The sequence below is a fragment of the Camelina sativa genome, chromosome 15 (assembly GCF_030686135.1).
Source record: "Camelina sativa cultivar CO46 ecotype springtype chromosome 15, ASM3068613v1".
NCBI lineage: Eukaryota > Viridiplantae > Streptophyta > Magnoliopsida > Brassicales > Brassicaceae > Camelina > Camelina sativa.
Genome location: NC_141894.1, coordinates 16,947,797 through 16,957,223, shown reverse-complemented (window position 1 = coordinate 16,957,223; position 9,427 = coordinate 16,947,797). Strand labels below are relative to the sequence as shown.

At 35.2% G+C, this 9,427-nt stretch overlaps 1 pseudogene; it reads right to left on the bottom strand.

The window, feature by feature from the left end:
• Positions 1–275: 275 nt before the first annotated feature.
• Positions 276–1,226, bottom strand: LOC147926753 (uncharacterized; annotated as a pseudogene).
• Between the last annotated feature and the right edge of the window lie 8,201 nt (positions 1,227–9,427).

The following is a 9,427-nucleotide window of genomic DNA, read 5'->3' as shown; positions in this document are numbered from 1 at the left end:
CTGACGGACAACAGCCGGTCCAGGACTTGAAACCAAAATGGGAGAAAGAAATGCAGGGTCGGAAGTGTCAGTCGTAATGTTCATACTGGGAGGAGGGTCGTTACGTTGCCTTCAGTGCGCTGTAAGAGATGACATACCTGGAGTAGTAGCGATTCCTTAAAAAGTTCAAGTTTATCAGCGAGAAGAGTATCTACAGCATTTCTTGTGTCGAGAGAAGCAGATTTGGTTTTTTTTGTTTGTTTTGGTGGCAAATTCTCAGCTCTGGAACTTGAACTTTATGAACTGCAGCAAACAGGTTTACGCTTCCTAATAGAGTGTAAAGAAGGCAGAGATGCGTCACCACCAGACCAGGAGGATTCAGTGAACGCAAAATCTGAGAAAAGAAGTCTCTCAAGGTGTTTAACCTTTGGATCCCCTTCGGTTTGAGTTTCAAATGTAGCGGCAGGCTTATTAGGAGGTAGAACGAGAAGCTGGATAAATGGTAGGGGAATAGACTAAAGATAAGAACTAGGAATAAACTGAAAAATGTATACGGGAAGGTAACCGTACATGTGGATCTTTCTCAACACGTAGAATGTTTGCTGTATGGTATGATTTACATTTAGGAAGAAAACTAATGGTTCGGTCAATGAATGTAAACTGCTCTTCAGCGTGTGGTACACATTTTCGGAGCGTTGGGATGTACTTGAAGAAGAAGAACTGAAGCGCGAGAGGGAAGCCATGTACGGCCAAAGATGATTGCTTTAGCTTCCCAAGCAGGGACACTGTATCTTCAATATAGCTCCCAACCTTAACCGTACAGAGCATGTGTTGGAATGAGTGGCGGCCCTAAGGGTAGGCAAGAAAAAATTCAACATCCTTTACCATTTCCACCACTTCGATAGATGGTTTCACAGGTTATGTCCGACAAATCAGTATCCCTTCTACAATGACAATTAGAGCAAGTCTAAATTTACGCCAGGCAGGCATAGTTGGCTCTCCTTTTAAACGGTTGAGAAGGTTTGCAATAGCTGCAGACCCGAGGGCACCGCCAATTAACGTATACCAATATGGTGAACTACCGTCAGCATGCGTTGTTGGAGCAGATAGTTGGCTTTCCAAGGGAAAGGTGAACATGAAAATCCAGTCACTTCATGGAATTCAGAGAGCGAAAACCTTAAAGGATGGCCCCCAAATACAAACCGAAGTTCTTGAGGGTTAGAGGTATCGAGCTGCCTACACAACATCTGGTGAACCAACTGGCCAGACAAAGAACTTTCATGAACACGCAAAGAGAAAAGGCATCCTAGCGGAGACACCAGTAATTTGTCCAGCTCAGGCACACCATGGAGTATCTGTAAAATGTCAAACAAGTACGCTGGCTTAGAGTAAGAGTTTATACGAACTGCGTGGCTGGGATAACAGTCGGTTGCAAATATTCTGTCCGACAGGACACCTACAAGTAAGTGTACGCTAAATTAGCTGTGAAATGTGTAAAGGAAGGTGAAACAACATATAGCAAATACAGGTGGACAGTACAAGTAAGAACATTCCCTAAAAGGAGCAGAAGAAAACTATACCCTAAAAGGAGCATAATAAAAGAACCAAAATGACCCAATTGTAAAGTACTTTTTTTAGGTTTGTTTTTTTTCCCAAAAAAACTTTGAAGGAGAAGTAAACGTTTGTATACACCATAATAGATAGAAGTTAACTGTCCAGTTTACATCTGAGCAGCGGAGTAAGCAAGAAAACTATACCCTAAAAGCAGCAGAAGAAGGGAACCCAAAATGACTACTAACACATTTTCTATGTTTAAAAAAACTTTGAAGGACAAGTAAAGGTATGGAACCCTGATCATAATAGATTGAAGTTAACTGTCCAGTTTACATCTGAGCAGCGGAGTAAGCAAGAAAACTATACACTCAAAGCAGCAGAAGAAGGGAACCTAAATGACTACTAACACATTTTCTATGTTTAAAAAAAAACTTTGAAGAACAAGTAACGCATGGAACCCTGACCATAATAGATAGAAGTTAACTGTCCAGTTTACATCTGAACAACGGAGTACTAGAGAAAACTATACCCTAAAAGCAGCAGAAGAAGGGAACCCAAATGACTACTAACACATTTTCTATGTTTAATCATGTGTTGGAGTAATAGAGCGAAGTGAACTGTCCAGTTGACATCTGAACAGCGGAGTAAGAAAGAAAACTATACCCTAACTGAACAGCGGATTAAGCAAAAAAAATATACCCTAAAAGCAGCAGAAGAAGGGAACCTAAATGACTACTAACACATTTTCTACGTTTATTTATCTCCTCGAGCAATCAGTAGACCGACTAACATCCTATTAAAAACGTAATAGTAACAAAGCAGATGTAACCGACGGTGAAGCAGATGCATAATATCTGCAAGAGGAACAGGGTTAGGAGAAAGTGGCGAACCTGGTGCAGGGGCATCATCTTAAATTGAACTCATTGCAGAGGGAGACCACCTAAACAATGGGTGAATTAGCCGCTGGAGAGCTAATAATACAGAATAACCCCTGGATCCCATAACTTTAGTATGTACCTCCACCGGAGAAGATGAAAAGGAAGGATTCAATTGGTCGGCGAAGCCGTTGTCCACAATTGATGTGCACAATCCGGGGGGAAAATTGTAAACTGCGATGGAGCTTCAAATCTGGGGACGAGAGTTCTTTATCAAAAAGGACAGTAATCTCTAATACCCCTATTCATCAAAACAATTTCTCATAAACCCCTCAATAGTAAAAAGACAATATTAAGATTGTTAAAGATTAAATATAACTAAATCGGTAAATGTTCAACGAAAAACACAATAGCTCAGTGGTTGCGAGTTCCATGCGCACCCGCGCGCCCAGAGTTCGAATCCCACTATGCGAGGTATAACTAGAGTACAACTAGGGTGTGATGGGTACAACTGGATTCAGTTGTACCTAGTTATACGTTCAGTTTTCTTTTCAAAATTGTTAGAGGGTAGTTTCGTCATTTCATTAAAGAAGGGGTATTGAGAATAAGTAGAGGTGATGCAGAAAAGAATTTCTGGTATAAAGGCACCAGAGAATTAAATCCCAAAAATTACTATCACCTGTGTCTCTTCTTTGAAAACGACAAAAACCAAAAGCGTATGCTTTCATCTCATAAATTTTCACCACGACTCGTGCTGTTGCATCTTATCAGAAACAATAAAACCCATTATTATTTTTCTTTACTTTTGAAATGATTTTCCCAATAAATCAATTAATTTTAAGAACATAGAAACGCGTTACGTTTGGAAGAATAAATGTGTCTTTTCGACAGGCAATAAGTGGCAAATACAAAAAGGGATTTGGAAAGTCCCATATCCCGCAAATGCTATTCCTATAAATCTTTCCCGGGTAAGAAACTCTAAAAAAACATACTTCATAACAAATACTAAACCCTACAAAAAAAAATAGAACTAAAAAAACTCAAACATAATATGTAAAATTGTGTTTAAAAAACTTGAAAAATGGCAAATCTATAAAATTTTAGCCAAAATGGCAAAATCCATGAACGCCACTAAAAAAAGTAACAAAATCCACAATAATCTCTACACAACCTTCTTGGTATTAACAAAAAGTATTATCTATGCTGTGGGGGAAAAGAAAAAAAGAAGAAGCTTTCTTGGATTCGTAGTGGGAGACAAAATCACTTCAAAGAGCGTAAAATATGCCAAGAAATTTTTTTTCGGGGCTATTGGTGTGTCTTCTTCGTTGAGACATATGATTTATAGAGTAGACCTCGTTTGAACAAAACCTCGTTGTTCTATAATTTTTGATTGATATATTAGATAGCTAAACCACATATGATGTTAGAAAACTCAAATACATAATTTACATTACTTTTGGGAGGCATTCAAACGATTGACAAGTCAAATTCAAATGCCAAAATTATACCTTCTAGGAAGCGTTTAAACATTCATATTCATATGCCAAAATTTTAATTATATATGAACATAAAAGAATCTCGTCAAAATGCATTCAAAGCAGATATGTACAACCATGTTTTTTTTTTTTTTTGGATCAAACTAGAGCTATATGTACAAGCATCTATTAGATGCGAGTGTATCAGTGTACGACGAGAATATGTTAGACATTATGAGGAGATTGCCACTCCCGACAGTCATCTTGTCTACCATAACTAGCACATTGTGCTAAAACGGAAATTCTTATCATGTTAGAGCATCGCATATAATCTAACAAAATAAAAAAAAGTGGCATAGCAGGTCGATCCAACAGTAGATATGACTCAAGAATATATTTGAGGTGTACTCACTCTAGACTCACACTTTTATAGTTTAATACTAATCTAAAGCTCAAACCCAAACCCCCCAAACGTCAACATTCCAATTTATGATATTTAAAAAAAAAACTAAATTATTCACCTTTTTAAAAAATATAAACCCAAACAACCCAGTGAAATGTGAAATGAAGGAGTATGACACAACTGTTAATTCGCCCATACCTAAACTCATACATTTAACCGTGCGAATCTATCACCGTACATCGCGAATCTATTAATTCTACATCCTATAAAATCACATGTTTTATTTACTTTTTTCAATCAAAAAACATATAATAGAACATATAGTCAATTATAATTATACTGAAGTTAAGATGAGCGGAAATTAATCATTTAGTAAATGTTGATCATAGTCTTTTTAGACGTACAACTAGAATTTTATATTACCTGTATCATGAAGGTACATTAAGTGCGGAGATATGTTCAAACATCTCTCGTCAAGATGTATTTAGTGTGGATATATGCGGACAAGGAATTCTCGTTTAGATGCATTCAATATAGATATGTCCAAACATCTTTCTAATGTAAGAATACAAAAGAGATAGATACACTGATAGAGACAGACAGACAATCGTTTTTTCAACAGATACGTGTTAACTACCATAAATAACATATCATATCATACCAAAAAAAGAAATTTTATACCAAGCTAAAGCATCATTAAAGTAAATCAAGTGGCATGACGGGTTGATCTAACAGTTTGTTGATATGTTATAAAAACCTATCCATTGACTACCGCATATATGCCATTGATTATGAGCATGAGATATTAGTTCTAGATCTTCTATTGTTTCCTTTGCGCTAAGCTTCATTTTGGTTCTAGATCTTTCTATGCGTTCATTGGATCATTCATTTGTACAGTCATATATATAGGAACGTTTGTAAGGGAAATACAGTTCATTTCAATCAAATTGATGCTAAGATAACCAGAAACATTAAGTGGAAGTTCTTAATTTTATTATTGTAATCATATAAACATAACATATTGAACAGAACACAACTATTCCATAAACAGTTAAATTATTATCTTAACAAAAATGTCTGTGATTTTTTTTTGTTTTTACCATTTCCACCTTTCATTATTCTTATAAAAGATTGATGGACCAATTTTGATATTGGACAGGGTCCAGCAACAGTTTGAGTCTACTACCCTCTCTAGTCTCTACTTACACTAAACCTAAACCTTCTCTCCTGTTTAAGAGAAAATAAACAAAACAAATTGAATTAAAATACCAAAAAATTGTTATCACTTTCCAAATCGTGATTATTATTATTCAATCCCTTAACCCATTCCCCATTTTTTTAGCATTATTCTTATTATTATCATCACCACTCTGTTGTTTCTCACGTTCTTCTCTTGCAGCAAAAATCTCTTGGACGATATTTTCCACGTCCATTTTCGTATTTACATCTTTACCCTTATTACCACCGTCGTCTTCCGGCGGTAGAATATAAGGCGGTCTAGAAACCAATATCACTTTCTCCCAATCAACCCCTTTGAAGAAATCGTGATCTTTGATTTCCTCAACGGTGATCCTACGGCTAGGATCTTTCTCCAACAACCTTCTTATCAAATTACGCAACGCTGTCGTTTCCCCGGTTAGATTCGGTGGTGTTTAGATAAAATCCGGTAAAACGTCTCTTTCCGGTTCGATCCTCTAAACGGTATCGTCCCGTACAACATCTCGTATATAACCACACCTAACGACCACCAGTCAACGGCAAAATTGTGGCCGTCTCCGGTGATAACTTCCACCAGTCAACGCTGTCGTTTACAAGCTTTCACTTGATTTAAAATACCAAAGTTTTGTTGACTTCGTTGTTTGAGGCACGACGTTTATTTTTTGTTAAAAATCTCAAAAACAGAATAAATTATACGTTATCTGCTACCGTTTTGTATAAACCACCATATTTTTAACGCCAAAAACAACATCGTTTACCAAATTGAAGAAACTAAATTCCCAAATCGATTCCAATTTCACAAATCCATAATTTTAGAAAGAAAACTCTAAATTTTCTCTACACCATCAATGGCACACCACACTTACCAACGCAACTAGATGTGTCAAAACTTGAACTTGAACTCATCGGAATAGAGAGATTGCGTAAGAGATTATGGTATTATAAAGAGAATTTTGGGTTTTCTTTCTAGGGTTAAGGATTTAATAAACGTTGTACCTAAAACGGCGTGGTCATTGTTATTTTATAGTCAAATCAACAGAAAATTTATGATTAAAATGGTATCCTGAAAGTTGGTAATTAAAACGTCCTAAATTTGAAAGTTGGAGATTTTATGATATTTTCCCCAAAATAGACATAAAAGTTGAGCATGAAAGTTGGTGATTAAAACATCCCCAACTTTGTATTATAAGTTGACATTTTTCTCAAGTTATATTTCATGCCTTCCCAATAAAACTTGTGGATTATAAGATACTATGTTAAAGAAAAAAAAAATAAGATACTATGTTAAAGAAGAAGAATGAAAAAAAAAATTGTGTATTATATATAATGTGTAAAGAAGTATACATTACTTTAATACTATTGTTGGATTAGTCGTAGTAAATAGTAACACATGATGATAAAAATAAAATTCAAGTTTATAGACAATTGAGATAACAAGACGGATTAAGAAAAATAATTAAAGATACAATTTGAGAGTGCACGATATGATCTTCTCTTCATGCACACGTACGGATACTCGGATAGTAACACTATCCATTTTCCTCGTTTCATTAATTATTTAAGTTTTAAAAAGAAAACGGACGCTCCATGATTAATTTGTATTTCAAATTAGTGTTATCTCAGATTTTTTTTTTTTTTTTTTTTTTACACTATGACGTAAGAATCAGCTTTGCCTTTGCTCTCTTTAAACTAGTATCTCTTCGACAACCATCCATTTACATATATAACAACAAAAAAGTTTTTGTTGTTTTTCTCCAACAACACAAATATCGTCTCTCCCTTTCTATATAAGGTAACAAACCCTATCTTAGAGAAAACCTTAGACGGCGGTTTTATCCAAATTTTTCACTTAGCTAGCCACCCAACCTGAAAAATGCAAATCGTTCACCCTTTCAAAACCACCATTCTAGCCCCTTCTTCTCTGCAGTCTCTAGATGCAAGAGTTCTTTGGCTTCAAACACAACAATGCTAACCTTGAGGCAGTGCCGTGCTAAGGCGCATTGTGGTTTAGGACATGTAAAAAAATGTAGTTTTTATTATTAAAAACATCAAAAAATTTTAAAAAAAAATTGTTTCGAAGAGAACAAAGATAAACTGAAAAAAAAATCCTAAATCACAATTTTGCTATTTTTTTTTCTTAAAAAAATCATTTACCAAACTCACATTATGAAAGTGAAGCAAAAAGAAGTTTATGAAATGACAGAGTGAATAAGTTTTCAATTGTGAACTTATTTTGAACGATTGTGAACGATTCTTAAACCTGAAAACTAATCTTGCTTTTAATAAGTTTTTTACAGGCGATTGTTTTTTTTGAACAAAGAAAACTCAAAATCAGTTTTTTTTTTCCAATTATCCCATTTTTTATTTAATATGCCGATTATTCCAAAACAGATTTAGTTTATTATTAATTATATTCCATAAGTATTATTATTATTATTATATTATATTTAGAGTATAAAACATGTGTAGAAATTTCCTTATAGATATAACATATTGTTTTTATTAATAATGTTATGGACTTTATAAACAAAAGACCTACTTTACGTACACATTTATCCTATCAACTTAAATACAGCCTAGATAGAAGAAAAAGAAAACAAGAAGAAAAAAATGTGGCTTGAATTTTTTTTAATTATTGGTGGCTTAGGGCAAATGCCCTTTCCTCTTAACCTTAAGCATGGCACTGCCTTGAGGAGGAAGAATCATGTTGAGCCTCTCCAAGCTTCAAGAAAAGAAAGAGAAAAGATAAGGTACAAAGAGATGAAACTGAAAAAGAACACAAGAAGACCAGAGATCTTAGCAAGAAGGATATTCATGATGGAGCAAGTTCTTGGGTGGCAAGCAGGAGGAAGAAGATGAAGCTTCCAGCCAAAGATCTATCGAAGGAGCCCTTTGAGCAAAAATCGAAGAATGGAGCTAGTTACTTTGTAAAGCTTCTGAAGAAGTTGATCGGTTTAGGTGACAAGTAGGATCTTTAATTTTCTTTTGTTAGTACTTATCAAAAAAGAAATTATGTTCTGAAAATGCCGCTTGCTACATTGGAATTTGTTGAATCGATTAAAAAAAAAAAGAACTTAATTTATAACTATGTGTGTGCTAATTTTGTTTTTCCAATTTCTCCAAACAAAACTATGATTAATTTAATTGTAAAAAGGAAAACCACTATAATTAATTTCAACGAACCCGAACTCTCCAGTCGATCGAGACTATTCATATTTTGTGGATAGTGGGCTATAAGTGGGCCTATCTATTAATACGGCGTAAGCCCATTAGATTTAGTTTCGTCTTTGTTGTCAACAAAGAGGATCCCCCGAAACAGATCTATATCGTATAATCAATCAGTGACTGAGAGAGATCAAAATCGAAGACGTGAAGATGATGATGATGAGCTCTGCATCCGCCATGAAAGCGGCTGGAGTTTTGCTTCTGCTTACTGTGCTAACATTACGTAAAATTATTAATCTTCTCCTTTTTGCGTCTTCTTCTTTCTCATCTCGATTTCGATGTGATTCATCCAATCGATCTGATAATCTCCGTTGGTTTATGTGATACAGAACCGTACGTGTGGGTGGCACGTGAGAAGAAATCAAATAAAGAATCGGCTTATCTCAAGCGGTACACGTGGAGGGTCGAGATTAAGCGGCTAAGAAGCCGTTGAGAGAAACATTAAAACCATGTGATTGTCTTTTTGTTTTTCATCATCGAATCTTATCAAAAAGTTTGTAAAACTCTCTAAAAATATTTTGCTGGGTTTCTCCCAATCTGGGAGCTGGCTTTTCGATTAGTGTTTTATGAATACTCAATCGATTGTTTGGTGATTTCTGGGTGTGTTTGTGCGATTGTGAATTTTATTGTATCAAAGGTATCAGAGCGTATACAATTCTCGGATCAAGGATGGTTGGAACTAGATCTCAAGCGGGAGA